This window comes from Rattus rattus, chromosome 4 (assembly GCF_011064425.1).
Source record: "Rattus rattus isolate New Zealand chromosome 4, Rrattus_CSIRO_v1, whole genome shotgun sequence".
Taxonomy (NCBI): Eukaryota; Metazoa; Chordata; class Mammalia; order Rodentia; family Muridae; genus Rattus; species Rattus rattus.
In genome coordinates this window covers 72039339-72058138 of record NC_046157.1, presented here as the reverse complement: position 1 = coordinate 72058138, position 18800 = coordinate 72039339, and the positions used below count along the sequence as shown (strand labels likewise).

The following is an 18800-nucleotide window of genomic DNA, read 5'->3' as shown; positions in this document are numbered from 1 at the left end:
GTTCCTGCCAGGAGACTCTTTAGCATGACATTGAGAACTGCAGGTGACCCCATGATCTCAGGTGGCTTTTGACACCCTCCTCACAGGCCCTTTCATGAATTCTCTATTCGAGCTGTGCTTAATTACTAACAAGCACCTCAGGCACCACCTTAACTGACTGTAGGTGTTTTATATATAGAATCACTGCTGTTCTCCTGAAGAGAAAGTAGCAATGGAAATCTGGGACCCTTTCATCTCCAAATCTTTTTGCCTTGTTGCTGTGATCCCTACCTCTGCATGGATGTATCAGTGTGCTAAAGCACCTTTTGGAATTGCTAATATCAGACTTGGCTTAGGAAGAAAAACTAAAAGTTTGTTTGTAATTAATATGAGAAGTGTCAAGTACTTAACATACAAGGGAGGTAGTAAAAAATATTGTCTAACTGACTTTTAAGAATTATATAATGAGAGGCTGGCGGGTGCTGGGCCCAGCCAGGAGCTACAGCCCGGCCCTCAGGCAATCACCAGACTGGTACTGGTGCGGCCTTCTGAGGCTGCACCGAAGTAGGAGGTCACGGGGCTGCTGGCCCAGGTCCGTGACTTCGCTTCACACTGTCCTCCTCCGCCTCTTAGGCAGAATTTGATGCTGTGGTTGGATGTTTAAAAGACATTATGGATGACGAGTTCCAGGTATTGCAGAGAAACTTCTTGGACAAGTACTACTAGGAATTGGAAGACATGGAAGAGAATAAACTCACCTATACTCCCATTTTTAATGAATATATTTCCCTGGTAGAGAAGTGCATTGAAGAGCAGTTGCTGGAACATATTCCAGGCTTCAACATGGCGGCCTTCACAACCATACTGCAACACCGTAAAGATGAAGTGGCTGGCGACATCTTTGACATGATTCTCACATTCACGATTTTCTGGCTTTCAAGGAGATATTCCTGGACTACAGAGCAGAAAAGGAAGGCCGAGGATTGGATTTAAGCAGCAGCTTGATCGTAACTTCTCTGTGTAAGTCATCTTCTATGCCAACTTCCCAGAACAACCTGCGGCACCAGGTCCCACAGTCATACAACTGGCGTGACCTATATGAAGTCACCAGCCCAGCAGGCTCAGAGAAACACGGGCTAATGATGACAGACGCATCCTGCAAAGACCCACTTTGCACCAGCCCTCAGGTCCCGCTCCAGTCCCCATACAGATGCCTCTCCCAGGTGCTTCTGAGTGGCTCCTCTGAAGCAGGCCGGGTGCTGGCCTTCTCGCCTGGGGACTCTTTCCCAGCAACATGGTAATGTAGTGTGTCAACAGTGTAGACACCACACCATTGTGTTGAAAGAGCGTACCCCTAAACGGGGGACGTGTCTCTCGCTCCAATCGTGGGATGGGGTGCCCCCAGGAATCAGCATCCCACAGGAGGTAGTTTAATGAGATCCGGGGTCTTAGCGATCCCGGTCGACACGATCCACACAGGAGACAGAGGAATCGGCCCTGAGCCTTTCAGGCAGGGGTTTATAGGGAGAAGCCAGGGGTTTTCAGGGGAAATGGGTACAAGCTCTCATCTGCAAGCAGTACAATATAGGAGAACGTCTTATCTTTATCTGTAGAGCAGGGCATCCGCCTGATGCCCCTTCCTGGAACAATCCCTTGACCTTGTTTTTAGGCTTGGCCGGGCACATCTCAGGCCAGCTCTGTCCTGCCCTCTTATCTGCTGTTCTTTTGCAGTTTTTATGACGTTTTTATTTTAATTCTTCAGCTCCAAATGGTCCGGCAAGCCCTATAGTCTCCCTCAGGTAGTCCGGACCTTGTTTATGACTAACTTTTCGAAATTTAACTCTTCAGCGTGAGCCCTTCATCCCACAGGCTTTAATGAGTCTTTTTACTCCCACTGTTTTCACCCGGGTCCATTTCAGGCCTCAGCCTCAATGGGGCTTTTGTTGGGGTGTGTTTATATAGGGAGTTGCAGACCAAGCTGCCTGTCCTGGTTTCTGCATCTCCTAGGATTACAGCTAGACTGGCCTTTGGGATCCACTGAGAGAGCTGTCCTCTACCCACAAGTGAAAATGAACTCCAGACCGTACATTAGCAGTCCTTTCACCACCGCATCCTACTGGTCTTGATGTAGCCCCACTGCTCCCTACTCTCTAAGCATTGTTTTCGAGAAACATATTTTTTTAGATGAAAACTCAGCTAACCCAGTATGATCTTGGGATGCCCATGGTCAACCACTTAAAGATCAAAGTATTGTTATATGCTGTGTGCTTTTTAGCTGTGAGTCTTGAGAGTGCAAATCTGCGTTCTGATTGGTGCCCCCTTGCTGGGTTCCAGTACAAACAGACTCTGTGCTAGAAATGGGCCACAGCTCTGTCAGGACAGCATGCTAGGTGTGTCTGCCGTGCCGTCACCACAGTGCGCTGGCTGTGCTCTCGCATGCTTGTCTGAGTCCTTCCTGTAGGGCGGTGAGCTGGGTTTTTTACTGGGGGTTGGGACTATGCCGTTTGTTTTCCTACAATCTCTCCTGCTAAGTTAGTGCTACCCTGATCCAGCTAAACCTGGTGGAGGGGTTGGAGGAGACACAGCTTTTCTGGTCATCTGTCATCTTTGGTGGACTGCCACCAAGCAGAAAGCATGTGTGTCACATCTCTAGAAAGAAGAAAACAGTTCAAATCCTACTGTGTACTTTTGACTTTAACTTTTATAGTAAACATAAGAATCCACGATGACTTTCCATGTGACCATTCTTACTTTAAAGAATATAGGCTAAGCTCTATGTTTTTTTTTTTTTCTGTAGCTGTGTGTCATCTAGTTCTTTTGTAAAATGAGTAAAATTTGAGGTGTTTGACAAGAAAAAAAAGAATTATATAATGAAACCAAGAATAGAGCAAGCAATTAAAAATCACATGAAGTTATTTAAGGTTGCACATTAACATCCATTAGTAGAGATGGAAAAATTCTTAGATTTTATGAAATGAATGTTCTGTGCTATACTATTAACTGAGTAAATGGGTAGATAAAAAATAAAATAGAAATAACTTTAAAATAAATTGTGGTAAAACAAACAAATATACGTGTGTATAATATACATATATACATATATATAATAAAGTTAGACTCAATATTTTCCCTCTTTAAATGACAATCACAACAGTTACTTAAAGGTTACATAAAAGATATTTGACATATATGAGCAAATACCTAAAGGTGGTGTAAAAGAAAATTATAGCAAGGGCTCTGAATGACCAGTCTGTCATGGGACAGACTGAGCTATACGTGAACTAACTCACCAAGTATGAGTCCTGTGGTATGTGGCCAAAAAGCTCCACAAATTATGTTAATACTCATCTGAGTTATTCTTCATGATTAATCATTTATCATGATTAATATACATCAAATGTAAAGAGTAGAGCTTGATAGATTCTAAGTGTGATATATGTTTACCTTTACTATGACAACAGTATATTGTTTAATGTTCCCCCTGTGCCCTTAAGAATGTTTAGTTTACCAATTATCTTATGTAGTTCTATCTCGGCGTTACACTTGTAATGTCCTCTGCGTAAGAGCTGTCTTCTATAATGTTGTTCTATGCGATTCCTTCTTCTCTTATCAGCATCGTGTCCCATTTAAATCTTATGAGTGCTTCTGATTTTCTACAGATACACATTGTCTTACTCCAAAAACTCTACAGAAACAAATACTTCCTTCAAATATTAGAAGCTAATAAACCACTTGAGTCAGATCCATCAGCCTCCTACAGCCGTGTTCTAACATTACTCTTTCCACTTGCTGCAACCTCAGACTTGTCACCATTGACCCTTCTCAGAGGCCACTATATCCCACTCATTAAATTGTGAGCTCCCAGAATTTCCTTTTTTGTTTTTCCCCATGCATTCTCACCTAAAATTAAAAGGACAGCCTGTGACTGGAGCATACAAAAACAGCTACAACAAAGACAAAAAACAAAACAAACAATAAACAAAGGAAACACTGCTTTTCTTCTGACCTCGCTGAACAAAAATAATACTAATATTGTCTAGTGAGCAGAGCCTGGAGAGACTTTAAGACTCTAAAGATTGAAAGAAGTGTCTTAACTTTCAGAAGCCACACAGAAGTAATCCGAATCTTCAGTGTGTCACTACTGATGACATGTGTCAGTTTTCATTCTGAAGCTTTTGCTCCCTCTCAAGGATGCCATTGCTCTATGAAATCACAGGACCTGTTATACCTGCCTTAATCCATACTACAATTAAAGGCTAATCCTACTTGACAGAATTGATCAGACCCAAACCAATCTTCTCTATTTGGTAAAAATTCAAAACAAAAACTCATCAGTAAGTGCATTATACAATGGAATGACTCATCCAAAGAGAGATAAGCAAGATTTTGAAGAAATTAAAAAGAAAACGTGTCCAAGTAACAATGGACCAGTGTAGAGAAAAGAATACATAGAGTTGCAGAGCCTAGACCTTTCAAATGGTAGCCATTCCACAGCTTCAATGCAGAGCTGAAATGATTCTTCGCTTTTACATTTTCGTCAATAAGATTAAGATATCAATGGTGAGCTACCATAGCAGACCAGATCAGCACTTCGAGCTGTAAAAGAGAAGGTCTTTGATTTGTCTGTACAAATTCAATAATAGCTCATTAGATGTAACTATGACTTATGACTTGTTTCTTAGAAGATAATTCCTCAATATTTCTCCTTGTGAAATAAGGTAAACGATTTCATGTAATCTCAGATTTGAAAAGTTTCCTAAATATCATTAGGAAAAGTGCCTATGTGGTTAAAGTCTTTGAGAGTTTGAGGACAAAGTCAAAGAAAGGGTAACCTCTAGATCTGAAACTTAGAAGCACACTAACTTTTGAATAGCAGATTTACTTAAGTATACTGAGTGCATACCATTAGGTAGCTCTTAGATATTAGCAAGTTTGGAGGACATTGGAGGCACACATGTCCTTCATAATCAGTAGCAAAGATGAACCCTTGGCGCAGCAGGATGTTAATTATGGGAGAAAAGAAAGAATACTCAGTCACTTGTCCAGTTACGGCAAGAGAGTGTCAGGATGTCCTGGGCTGCTGGTGTGGCCATTGGCGAGCAGCTGTCTAAATATGGCTCTAGACTTTTTCATATGTGAGGTAACACAAGAGGCTTTCTGGGAAAGAGCAAAGGCATACAGTCTGTGCTGGGCACCACTCAGCTTGCTCCTGAAATGGTTACTCCAAACAGGCCTGTCCTTCACCTGGGCAAGACCAAAGCTGTTTGTTCTTGAAAACTTAGAAAAGGTGCGGCCTGTGTAAATGTGGATTAGTATGACTGTCTTACTGCTAGGTTGTCTCAGACCGCCAGCAGCCTAAGTAACAACATGGAGACGTTTTAATAATTATGAAAGCTTAGCCTTAGTTTGGCTAATTCTCACCTTGCTCATCAAAATAACCTGGACCATCTAGCTCTGTCCCACCACAGCACGTGACTCGTTACCTTTCTTCAGTAGCAGCAACTGTTTCTTCTCCGTACTGTCTAGCAAATCTCCAGCCTCTGACTCTTTCACAGAGTTCCCATCTCTGCTTTGAAAGTCCCACCTCTATTCTCCTGCCTTGCTGGAAGCCATTCAGCTCTTTACTAAACGAACCAAAAGGGAATAGAGAAGAAGTTTATAAAACAGACAGCTGATGCTTAGAAGGAGAAACTTTCCACAGTGTACAAGAGATTATCCCAACCTCTCCTCAGAGCTTGTCTTGCCTTGCCCCCAGAAAGTGTATGCTTCTCAGTTCAACACTGAATGCACTCTGCCTATCTTCTATAGTATGCTTTTAGTGTGTTTATTCTTTCAATAAAAATTACCTTATCAGTGGGAGTAAGAGGATGAATGCAGACTGAGAACCCTGTGATAACATCCTGTCATATACATGGTATCTCCACTGATTCTCTCACTAATGAATTTTATTATTTAGTGATATGTGTACCATATAAGCAGTATAAAGAAAACAAGAAGAGAAGAAGGAGGAAAAGGAGGAAGATCAGGAAAATGAGGAGGAGGAAAAGGAGGATCAGGAGAAGGAGGAGAAGAAGGAGGAAAAGGAGAAGACTTTTATAGACTTTAAAAGAGAAGCCTTTTAGAATTTAGAATATGTAAATGTAATTTTTTAAAATATTAATTTACTTTGTTTACATGAGTACACTGTAGCTATCTTCAGCACACTAGAAGAGGGCCCAGATCCCATTATGCATGGTTATGAGTCACCATGTGGTTGCTGGGAATTGAACTCAGGACCTCTAGAAGATCAGTCAATGCTCTCAACCCCTGAGTGATCTCTCCAGCCCCAGAAAGTATCTAAAATGAAAAAAACATATCAAACACACTCCAGGACAGGCCCAAAGTCCATGAACTGTTAGTCAATAGAAAATAGACTTTGCGTTTTTATGTTTTTTTATTAAAGTTTCTGGATTGGTTTGCTTTGCTTTGCTTTTTTTGCTGTTTTTTCTTTTAGTTTGTTCATTCGTGTTATTTGGGGTTTTGTTTGAGAGAGAGGGAGTAAGTATGAAGTTGGATGGGTCTGAGGGTGGGAAGAATCTGAAAATTGTTGGGCATGGAAAAAATGCATTGTATGAAAAAAATAAAATAATAAAAATCATCTAAAATATCATGTCTTTCACTATTGTTCTATTGTTTTCTATATTGAATATTATGGCCATTTCGCAAAATCCAGTTATCGTATTAAATACTTCACACCCTAACGAGGAAATTATTATGCAACTACCAATTCCAAAATCCCCCAAACAGAATCTAGCTGATGTTGGTTGTCTTCTAATCCAATCAAAATCACCGTCCAAGGCCTAGGCATACACAATAGTATGCAGTATTGTATGGTCACTATGAATTGTTTCTGGAAAACAGAAGCAGTGACATAATGGATTTTAAAATAACCCAAAACTATCTCCTGGAGGCCTATTTTCTCTGAAAAGCAAATGACCTGAGAGCAGATATGGGAAGAAGGAAGGGGCGGGGAGGAGCTGGAAGAACTAGAGGGAGGGAAAACTGTGTTTGGAATGTATTATATGAGAGAAGAATCTATTTTCAATAAAAATATCAAAAACAACCCTAAAAAGAGAAGTATATAAACCATTCCAATTAATGAGACCAAACACATTTATGATTCCTAGAAAATTGTAAGCTGCTGAAGTTTTATTAGCGCCTGACTTACTTAAATTTCTTATTTGAAATTAGAAATTCTGTGGCCTTACATGAAGCATTAAAAATGTCATAATTAGTAAAACCTTAAAAAATGGTTCAATGCTAAACATCACTAGAAATAAGAGCTATGTTACATAGTATAATACATACTTGGGGTAATTCTCCTGCATTTGCCCAACCTACATGAAAGATATCAAGCAATATTGTTGTTATGAATGAATGCTCTGTATTCACACGACTACCTAGTTCAGTTTCTGTTACAACATTACATAAGAAAAATAATAAATAGATTTCTCACTACTAATAAAGAACAAAAACACGTAACACTGTTCAAGGAGGCTTAAATGTGTTCTCATTAATTGGAATAGTTTGAATATCTTTTTTGTCTGAGTTACTTTTAAGTTCTCTAATTCTGTCTAATTTGCTAGTGAGTTGTATATTATTTAGGTATCGTGAGTTGATATTTTAAAACAGATCACTCCTTAGTTGTCCAATCCCCCAAAGAGTGATTTTTTTCCATGTAAAATTGTATGTTCAGGACTAAAAAAAAGTTCAGAAAATTGCTCACTATATAATCATGAGTTCCTATGTTATTCCATCCCCAGAACACACATAAAAAGCCAAATGAAGCAGTGTTTTTCTGAAACAACATAAGGAGAGAGATAAGTGGACTCTTAAAGACTGTTGGACAACCATCCTTGATAAATTAGTAAGCTCCAGGTTTAGTCAGAAACTGTGTCTCAAAAATTAAGGTGGAAAACAATTAAGGAAAATGTTTAACACCCACTATATATATGCAAATATATATGCAAATAATATAGATATAGATATATTCACAAAAAGAAGAAGACATTCTCAAGACCGAAAGGAATGCTTCTTATCTTGCTAATCTGAATAGATCACAATAATTTAATATTTCCTTGATTAGAGAAATTACTCTTTTACCATTAAAATCTCTCAAATGTACTTTAATGGCATATTTAAGATATATTTCACCAGGTGACCAAACCTAACAATTTTTGATGAAATAGGTGGAAAAATTATGACAAGAGGGCATAGACAAGTAAGGCACCATTTATATACTAAAATAAAATCTATGAGATTTAAAATACCTAAATAACAAATTATTCTAAACCTACTTAAACTGTTAATGAATTGCCTTTGAAAAAGTTACTTATTTCCACAAGTAGCATACATTGCATGGAACATGCTTTTAAGATGCCGAAGACTAGAGGACCAAGCTGTGTTTGAAATAGTAGCTCAATTTTAATTCCTTTGGTAATGTCAAAATGTGACTATAAACAGATCAGATTTAAAAACTCTAAATGGTCATCAGGTGAAAATTTTCCATTGAGAAGCTTGAAAATTCCTTAAAGATGTTGTTTCAAACTATCTTTTAATTGCAAACCGTTTTTACAAAAAAAAATAAGAAAGAAATATGTCAAGATTCAATACTAAAACTACTATGACCAAATCACATGGTAGTTAGCAAATTTAAGGAAAAGAGAACTATCCATGGAACCATTCTATACATATAAATCTGTCCTGAGGATATAGCTGGTCAGTTGCTAAAATACATAATAACTTTGCAATGTTTCTAAGAGTTTTCACAAACGCTTTGAAAAACAACACCCTCTGAGTAGTTGCAGAAGTCATTTTCTAATGTCTGTAGTGCTCTGTTTCTAAACTGCTGCTTGATTTATGGGGACTCAGGCTCCTTCACTGGGCAGTTTATACACATGTCATGTTGCTCTACATAGGTTGAGGAAAATAATGGCTATTTGTCAAAATATCTGTTGTTTCCTTTCTTACAACATTTTCTCACCTTTGAATTCACTAATTTAAAAACTTATAACCTGAACACACACACACACACACACACACACACACACACACACAAAACAAGACATGGGTGTCTAGAGCGGTTATATTTTAATTACTCAAACTTGTAGGCTAACAATATATATTTTGTTAGGTGATTAGGTAAATAAATATAAATTACCCAGACATAATTCTACAAAAAATCTTTTCCTTCGTTTATCTTTAGTTCTGAGACCTAACTAGCATGACATTTGCCCAAGTAGCATGACAGGTTTACTCTATCTTATTTTCTGGTTAAAAGATAATATTACTAAATAATATGGTAAACTATATTTTGTTATTATTGCATATTTACCTAAAATCCTACTTAAAATGCACAAGTATCATCTAAAAAAGAGGAGAAAGGGAGGAAGAGAGTGTACTTTAAAGAGCATTAAATCTTCTTCAGAGATGTATTACAGAGTTAGAAGGCAAATAAGCCATAAATTTGGAGATTATTCATGAGAGATTCAGCTGATTAATGATTTCCAATTGACTATATAAATAATTATTACACACCAACAGTAAGACTGTGAACAGCTCAATTTAAAGTTGTGCAAAATATCTAAAGAGACATATTTCACTAAAGGAGACCCAGATGGCCAGTAAGAAGATAATATATCATGCCATTTTTATTGTCATTCATTGTATTAGGAAATACAATTAAAACATGAGCTACTACTGTATACGTATCATAATATATAAAATCCAAAACCTAAGCAGCATAAATTATAGATGAGAATGTGAAATAAAACTCTTCTTTATTGAAAAATGTGAAAAACAGCGCATCCATTTTGAAAGACGCTTTGGTAGTTTCTTAGAAAACTAAATACACCTTTTGCTCAATACCTCAAAAATTTTACTTTGTGGTATTTACACAAAATGAATTGAAAACTTATATTTACACAAAAACTTGTCCATGACTGTTTAAGGCAGCTTTATTCTTAATTCAAACTGCAAACAAGAATATGTCCTTCACTAGGGAAATAAATAGAATACAGCCTTTTCACATAATAGAATATAATTCAGTGTAAAGAAAACAAGTTAACCTTAGGAAAAACCTGGAGGGGATTTAACTATGTATTACTATGTGTCGGTATGGCTAAATTAAAGGCTACCTGGGTAGCTACCAAAACAGTTCTTGTAGATATGGAAACAGTGGATTTCTGGAAGTCAATCGCATTTGAATTGGTGGATTAACTGAACAATACTCCTCAATGAGGGCAGCAGGCAGTATTCAACATCTTGAGGTAGCAGAGAAATGTTGGCTTCTGTTGATTTCAGATGGTATGAACTGAGACATAGACTTCATTGACTATGCTTCCCCTCTCTTCCTTTTCCACTTTAAATATATTGAATCTGATGCTCTAGTCTCTCATGACTAGAGCATCAAATGATTGCTCCTATGTGTTCACGACTTTAAACTAATCCCTTGCTGAGCTCTTTTCATTTTTCTAATTCTTTCATTTGTCAACTCTTCCATTCTTTAAACTTTGTCTTACCAGCTATTTGCATTCTCTTCCATCCAAGTCTATCGAGGGTGGATTTGTTCTGTTTTATGACAGGCATCCATAGAACATTGATGACTCCCAGCCCCATGCTCATGGTTGGAATTATCTCTTTACTCATGTTCTCTCACTACCTGGAAGCAACCAGAGAAAAGGAGAGGCTTATTAATGCTTGGCTCCCTGTCATGTTTAAAAGAGTTAGCAATGCAGTATCTATTTGTCAAAAGATAGATACATTAATGACATCACTATTCCAAATAAAATGATTTGTTTTCGTTATCTGATAGGTGAAAAACTTCTCCAAGAATTTATATAGAATCTTAATTACAAAGCTTGATATTAGAAAATGCTTCACTGGTTAATGCCTTTGCCCAGAGCTGAACTATATCTGTTCACATTCCTGGCCCAATGGGAACCTGCCTAGTGCCCTCTGGATACAGGAACCTAGGAGCAGTCAGAGGCAGGATCCTTCTGGTTTCTGCCTGCTCCTAGAGCTGAAAGTCAGCTGCCAGGAGCACTGACACACCTGAGAGCAGAGGTAAGACCAACTCTTCTGCTCCAAGCAACCCTCCTGGGGGCCTCAGGACACACAAACCCAGGAGCAGTCTGGGACAGGACCCTTCTGGTTTCGCCTGTACCCGGAACTGACCCAGTCCCATAGCTCTCTGTACCCAGATCCAGCTGAAAGAAAACAGGTCTACAGGAGTGCCAACACACAGCCTTCAGGAGGGTCAAGCCACTTCGGAGACAGAAAGACAAGCTAGCACTAGAGACAACCTGATGGCAAGAGGCAAGCACAGAAACCAAGACTACGTGGCATCATCAGAGCCCAGTTCTCCCACCAAAGCAAATATTGGATATCCAAACACACCAGCAAGATTTGGATTTAAAATCACATTTTCTGATGATGATAGAGGACTTTAAGAAGGACATAAATAGCCATCCAGGATTTAAAACTGGAAATAGAAACAATAAAGAAATCACAAAAGGAGACAACCCTGGAGACAGAAAGCCTAGGAAAGAGATCATGAGTCATAGACTCAAGCATTACCAACAGAATACAAGAGATAGAAGAGAGAATCTCAAGGGCAGAAGATACCATAGAAAACATTGACACAACTGTCAAAGGTAATGTAAAATGCAAAAAGCTCCTAACCTAGTCAGTGCTCATAACCACTGAGCCATCTCTCCAGCACTCCCATTAATTTTTGTTACATGCATATATGTAAGTGTATGATGTATATGTATATAGATACCTATTTCTAAGCATAACCTGCTAAGTCTGTGTAATGTTACATGTATTTATGTTTTTAGGTTTAAGTATTTGGCATTGGATAATTAATGCCTATGCTCCTCCATAGAAATCTTACATACACTTAGATCAACAGAATTTAATAGTAACAACAACCACAGTAACAACAACAATAGTTTTCTAAAAAGAAGAGCAAGAGAACCAAAGAGCATGAAGTGGTGAATACCTTCCTTCATAAAATATAAATTTTATTCTTACAAGAAATTTGTCCCAGAGGAGGGATAGAGATATCAATCAAACCACAAAACTCAACTCAAAAATTATTGTGTCTGCAAGAAATACAAGCACAGGAGATGGTGCAGAGACTGAAGGAAAAGCCAATCAGTCAGTTGTCCAACTGGAGACCCATATCAGGGGCAAACATCAATCTCTGACTCTATTAATGATACCCTTATGCTTACAGACATCAGCCTAGCACAACTGTTCTCTGAGAAGCTTCACCAAGCAACTGACTCAGACAGATGCAGACACTCATTGCCAAATGGCTGATAGAACTTGGGGACTCTTAGGGAAGAAGAGGAAGGATTGCAGCCCCAAGGGGGATAGGAATTCCAAAGGAAAACCACCAGAATCAACTAACCTGGACCCTTGGTGCTCTCAAAACCTGAACCACCAACAAAAGAGTACACATGGGCTGGGCCTATTCCTCCCTACACACACGCACACAAGCAGATAAGCAGCTTGGTCTTCATGTGGGTCTCCAAGAATTGGAGAGGTAGCGATCTCAAAAGCTGCTGCCTGTATATGGGTATTTTCTTCTATCTGGGCTGCCTTCTCTGGCTTCAGTGAGTAAGGAAGTACCTAACCTCTCAGAGAATTCAATGCTTGGATCACCCACTCAGAGGAGGAGAAGGGAGGGAAGGGGAAGAACCATGGGAGGGGCAATTAGGAGCAGGGCAGTGAGTAGTTTGTAAAGTGAATAAGTAAAAATTTAAATTAAATATGCATAATTTCAAGGAACTATAAAACATGCGTGTTTAAATCATACATGAAGTAAAAGATTGACTCACTCTTACTTTTTTACTCACCATTGTCTTTAATATTCTCACTAGTACATGAATAATAAAGCCAGTATCATACCTTTAAAAAAAAAAGAAAAGAAAATTTCAAGTTGGAATCAGGACAAAGTTGAGAGGCAGGTAAGGGCAGATATGAAATAATAAAACGAGCAAACATGCCTGCATTTTATTTTCCCCAATAACTTCATAAAAGAATGGCTTTGTGATTAAGGCTCTTGACAGTTCTCTTAGTTGCCAACTAGAGCTAGTTGATGAGACCCAACTGATGAGATAGCACAAACTTAGTTACAAAGTGCAGAAAACTCAAGGCAGAAATGAGCTAGAAACTTCCCCAGAGATGTTTAAATTTTATGATGAAGGAAGATGTTATACAGACTGCTAGAAAGGCATCAATGGTCTTATGTAATACTGAACCCTCTGATCTACAAATCAACCTCTCAGGCAATCTGTGTGTGCATTGGTACAACACTGGCAAATCTATTGTTGGGGTAACCGTTGGGCCCTACCTTGGGGGTCTTTCCCTTCCCCCTCACTGAGCCTTTTATCCTGCTATGGCAAGAAGTTGTTTATACCTTTGGCAGCTGCTCTCTGCCCCTGATTTGGGCCTGGGACTTTCCATGGCCCTCGACGATCCTTTCAGCTTGTTGTTATTAAGCAATTGTTTATGCCCCTGTTTTGGGGCTGGGACTTTCCACAACACTGATTTTTCCTGTTCTCTGTTTTCCTGGTTAGGGATTTTCACCTGCTTTCTTGTTTTTGGCTTTTGCCTCTGGTATATAAGGAGATCTCAGTAAAGCCTGCATGGCATTCTTTTAACACAAAGGACCCGAGTATGTGTTTCTTCTTAAATTTTGCAGGCCTATGCCTGGTTCTCAGTGTCGTGACAATGCAGGAGTCATCAGGTAACTAAACCCACTCTTGTGGATTTGAGTTCTACTCTGCAATGAAGAATTCATGCTTGGTACTGCAAATCTGGTCAAAAAATTCGTGATCTTATGTCTTAGGGCTGAATTTATGTCAGCAAAAGTTTCATTACACTAAGCTGCCTTCTAAACATCATGTTAATGTCTACAGATAAATGCTAACTCCCAATCTCAACCACAGAAGCCTTCTTGTAATAAATGATAAAGCAAAGACACGTGGCTGATCAAACTGCTGAGAATAAGTGACAATTGGGTGTTTGACACTAACAGGACATGTATGCCATTCCCTCTAGGGCTCAAGAATTATCATGGAAGTGAAGTGGAAAGAATATAAGATCTAGAAAACGGGGAGAATGGTTGTGAAAAGCTGTCTTCTGGACTTGGCACATCAAATAATATTACACCAATAATGACTGCCACAAGGCTGATCCTAGCAACAGTCAATCATAGATTAAGGAGGAGCTAATGTGGTATTGGTTGATTTTAACTGTCAACCTCATACAACCTGGAATCCCATGGGAAGAGAATCTAATGAAAAATTGTCTACATGCGGCGGGAATAAGGGTGAGTACCTTACATTGATTGTTGATAGATATGAGATGATACAGTTCGCTATAGGTAGTGCCATTCCCAAAGCACAGCTCCTGAATTTGTATGAAAATAAATAAAGCTAGATGAGTGTTAAAAGCAAGCCAAAACTCAACGATGAATAGATTCTGCCTTTACTCTTGATTGTGGATACACTATGACTAGTTGCTTGAATTTCTCTCTTGACTTCTTCAAGATGAAGGACTATAACATAGAAATATAACTTTTCCACATTATGTTACTATTGGCCAGGATATTTTATTACAGAAACAGACATGAAACTAAAAATTCTTCCTGCTAACTTATTATTGTCATCATTTGTACCCACTGAGAAACCCATCGGGTTTTGATGTGTAATTTAAATTCCCTATTTACACAGATGATCCAGGTTAAGATTAATGGATCCCAAAACAACTCCTTCCAATTAAAAATCAAAAACAAAATCAACAAAATTCAGTAATATGTAAAAAATGAACTTGTAGGTAGGCAGGATGGGCAATAGATTCAGAAAGTAAGTAAACAATGTTACAGGAGCAAAAATTGAAATGTATGAAGCTGTCAAAGAAAAAATTCAATATAATTAGTATTTTAAATGTATCAATGTGTCATTTAAATCTGTAAAAAGTATGATTTTCATTTCATTAATTTTTAAAATTTTGAGTAGTTGAGTATTCATAAGTTTGGGGAGTCTTCTTTATATCACAGATTGAAGATTTACCACGTGTGTATTTATCAGATCTTTACTTACTTGAATTTTCCTTCTCACCTTTGCATTTCATTTTTGAAAGACAAAAATTCAGAGTGATAATAAAGTACTCTTTCCCCTCCAGTAATAAAGGAGGTTGAAGTACCTGAGGTTTTATTTCGACAATATTTACCGATTTTGTTTACATATCCAGTAGAGCAACAGCCAGGCTTACTCATGATTGCTGCTTTAATGAATTATTTTGATTGCTTATTTCAGAAAGGCTCGCTGTTTTACATTAAATCCTCCTCAATTATTGAAATGCTGATTTAAATTCTCTATTGTGGACTGGTGAATTTTCTTTAAATCATTCTCAGTGTTTTCTAACAAAACACATTTATCTAACAGAGGAATACCTGCCTGTCTCCATGTAATTATTTAAATCACTTGAGTAAATTTAAAATTACGCTCTTCTAGTTAAATTACACATTATAAATTTTAACTGAAAACCAACTGTGATAACTCTACCTATCCTTTCTATTCCTTAAAAACAAAATAGTAATCCCTTGTTTTTCAAAAAGTTGTTTAAAAGTCATTGTCACTAGTAGAAATATAATTAATCCAGCTTCTCAAAATAAGGGAACAACTATAATAAATATTAAAATGGCATTATTAGTTCAACAAGCATTTGTTAAATATAGAACTAGACAAACGAAAAAATGTAATCTTTCTTAAAATCATTCAGATAAAAGGCTTCCTAATGGTAGGAGTTTATTTTAGGAAAAGTAAGAGCCACTCAAGTACACATGGTTAATCTATAAAATCACCACACATGACATCATTTTTAAGATTTAAATATCCATATCCCTGATCTACAATGTTTGTATATTTATATACATATATCCATGTATACTAGAGAAATTATAAATAGGTAGAGAAATATATTTGTATGTAATAGAGAGAGAGATTAAAGGGAATATATAAACATATTCAGCCTGAGACTGAGTGAAGATTAAGCCTTTCACTCACAAAGGAACGATATTACCAATCTCCAACAGGTACCAGGAATGATCTTTTAACTTTTACACATCCATATACTATGCTATTAGTTAGCCACCATCTGCCTAGTAGACAACAATAAAAGTGGATGTCTTCAAAATAAAAGTGTCTGTGATCTGGATTGCATAGCAACTGTTGAGAAAGTAGAAAGGCATTCTTAAACATCCTTTCTTTCTTCAATCTCCTTCATGGCTTTTCCATTCTTATATGTCTTGAGACAAGTACTAGACCCATGACAGTTCTTTACTATATTTATGTTTGAGACCAATGACGATGCTCTGAGTATCATTTTGATGTGAAGCATCTTTCCAGCTCATAAGTTTATAAAGCCTTTTTGCCAGCCTGTGCTACATTTGCAAAGTGATAGAACCTTAAGAAGAGACCTGGCAGAAAGATAATAAGTCAATTCTTGACTCTCCTAGACATTCTCCACATTTCTAAAATTGCTTCACACTCTTCCTCAGTTTCTCTTGTTTTAATGACAAAAATAAAATGAGTATGTTATACTCACCTTCATGACTATGAGAACACAATTATAGCCAATCAATTTAGGTGAAACACTTTGTCTTGACCTTTGTATCCAATGTTTCAGGACTTTGTGCTCTCACTCTATTTCTCTTAAGCCTGAGTAAAAGAAGAAACACCAGCATAGAAAGTTGTAGGTTGATGTCCCCTTATGCAGGAGAAGGCAGGTACAGAATAGAACACGGCCTATGATTGGACAAGAAGGGAGGATGGGCAGGAGAAAAGTTTTAGAGATGAAGAGACCAGAGAGAGAGGAGGGAGAGCAGCTGAGAAATCGTAACAGCAGATGTTAAGATTTCTCTCTGCATATTTACAGGTTCTAATGACTAGTCATAAAGGATGGATGTGGACAGGATTTTGTGCTGTTTAGTGGGCAATTATCTTATCAATTGCATCAGAGGTTATTGTGTGGTGTGTTCTTTCATGTGGCAACTTAATTGAGTTCAAGAGAATGTGTGATGACAGGAAACACTGGGCATGCCACAGAATTGTATTTGTATACCTGGCATGGTGGCAACCTGCCTTGGGAACTAGATGGATAGGGAGATTGCTCCGGGGCTCAGAAGTAGCCATCGGCACTGTGAGGTGGAATGGAGCTTAGTAGGTGAGACACTTTGTTGACTGAGATGAAAATATCTCACATATGCCATGTGGCCCTACAGTATCAGCACTAGTGCAGGATAAAAGAAACCATTTTTTTAATTATACTGCAACAGAAAGGTGTAGCAAAAGATCTGCTCAGCTCATAGCTTATTGAGGAAGAAGAGAATATAAAAAGGAGAAGAGAGATCGAGAAGCAAAGGCACGTTATCAATGTTCTACTTCCTCCATTTAGGCTGTACCATTCACGTCCTCATCCAGTGTTGACCTACCTCCCCCTCATGACCTTGTTTTCCCAATGGTGTCATCAGCCAGAGAAAAAAGGTTTCAACACCACATTAGCTATAGGAATGGGAGACATGCATCGCATCCAAATGATAGCAGACCAGAGTGCAACATTTCCAAGGGGACAATCCTTTTCAATGCTTTCTCTTTGCTTTCTCTCCTGTGATGGCTATAGAATATTGATGATTTGAGCCTTCCCCATCGCAGGTAGACTAGACAGACTTGCTTTGGTACCTGAGGGCAACATCTGAAAACACTTCTTCTGAAATTACATTTCCACTAATCTTCTGGACTATCCCATGTTCTAAAATACACATTGAATATTTCATCTTGAAAACAAAGTAGAACTGGTTGTTTTCTGCAGCCATTGCTTCAGTTATCTCCCCTTCATGGGGAAATATCTTACAAAAATGTGTATGTTTTGTTTATTCTCTACCATTCCCTGTTTCTTTCCTTCTTTCTTTCTTCCTTTCTTCCTTGCTTTCTTTCTTTCTTTTCTTTTTTTAGATAATTTTTTATCTATTTACATTTCAAATGTTATCCCTTTTACCTGTTTCCTGCCCATAAACCACCTACCACATCCTCCCCTCCCCCAACTTCTATGAGGCTATTCCCTCACACCCATCTCTTCCCACCTACCCGCTCTGATATTCCCCTACACTGAGGGGTCCAGCCTTGGCAGGACCAAGGACTTCTCCTCCCATTGATGCCCAACAAGGCTATCCTCTGCTACATATGAAGATAGAGCTATGAGTTTGTCCACGTGTACTCTTTGGATGGAGGTTTAGTCCCTGGCAGCTCTGGTTCATTGGCATTGTTGTTTTGATGCGGTTGCAAGCCCCATCAGCTCTTTCAATCCTTTCTCTAACTCCTCCAATGAGGACCTGGCTTTTAGTACAATGGTTAGCTGCAAGCATTCCCCTCTGTATTTATCATGCTCTGACAGAGCCTTTCAAAGGCGATAGCTAAATCAGTCTCCTGTCAGCATGCATTTCTTGGCATCAACAATATTGCCTGGGTTTGGTGGCTGCATGTGTATGGGCTGGATCCCCAGGTGGAGCAGGCTCTGGATGGCCTTTCCTTCAGTCTCTGCTTCAAATTTGTCTCCGTATTTCCGCCTATGGATATTTTTGTTCCTATTTCTAAGAAGGACTGAAGCATCCACACTTTCGTCATCCTTCTTCTTGAGCTTCATGTGGTCTGCGGATTTTATCTTGGGTAATCTGAGGTTTTGGCCTCATAATAAATTATCAGTGAGTG

The 18800-nt window shown here is 38.4% G+C and overlaps 1 pseudogene; it reads left to right on the top strand.

Moving 5' to 3' along the window:
• Window positions 1-597: 597 nt before the first annotated feature.
• On the top strand, window positions 598-1280 carry LOC116898384 (annotated as a pseudogene).
• The last annotated feature ends 17520 nt before the right edge of the window (window positions 1281-18800 follow it).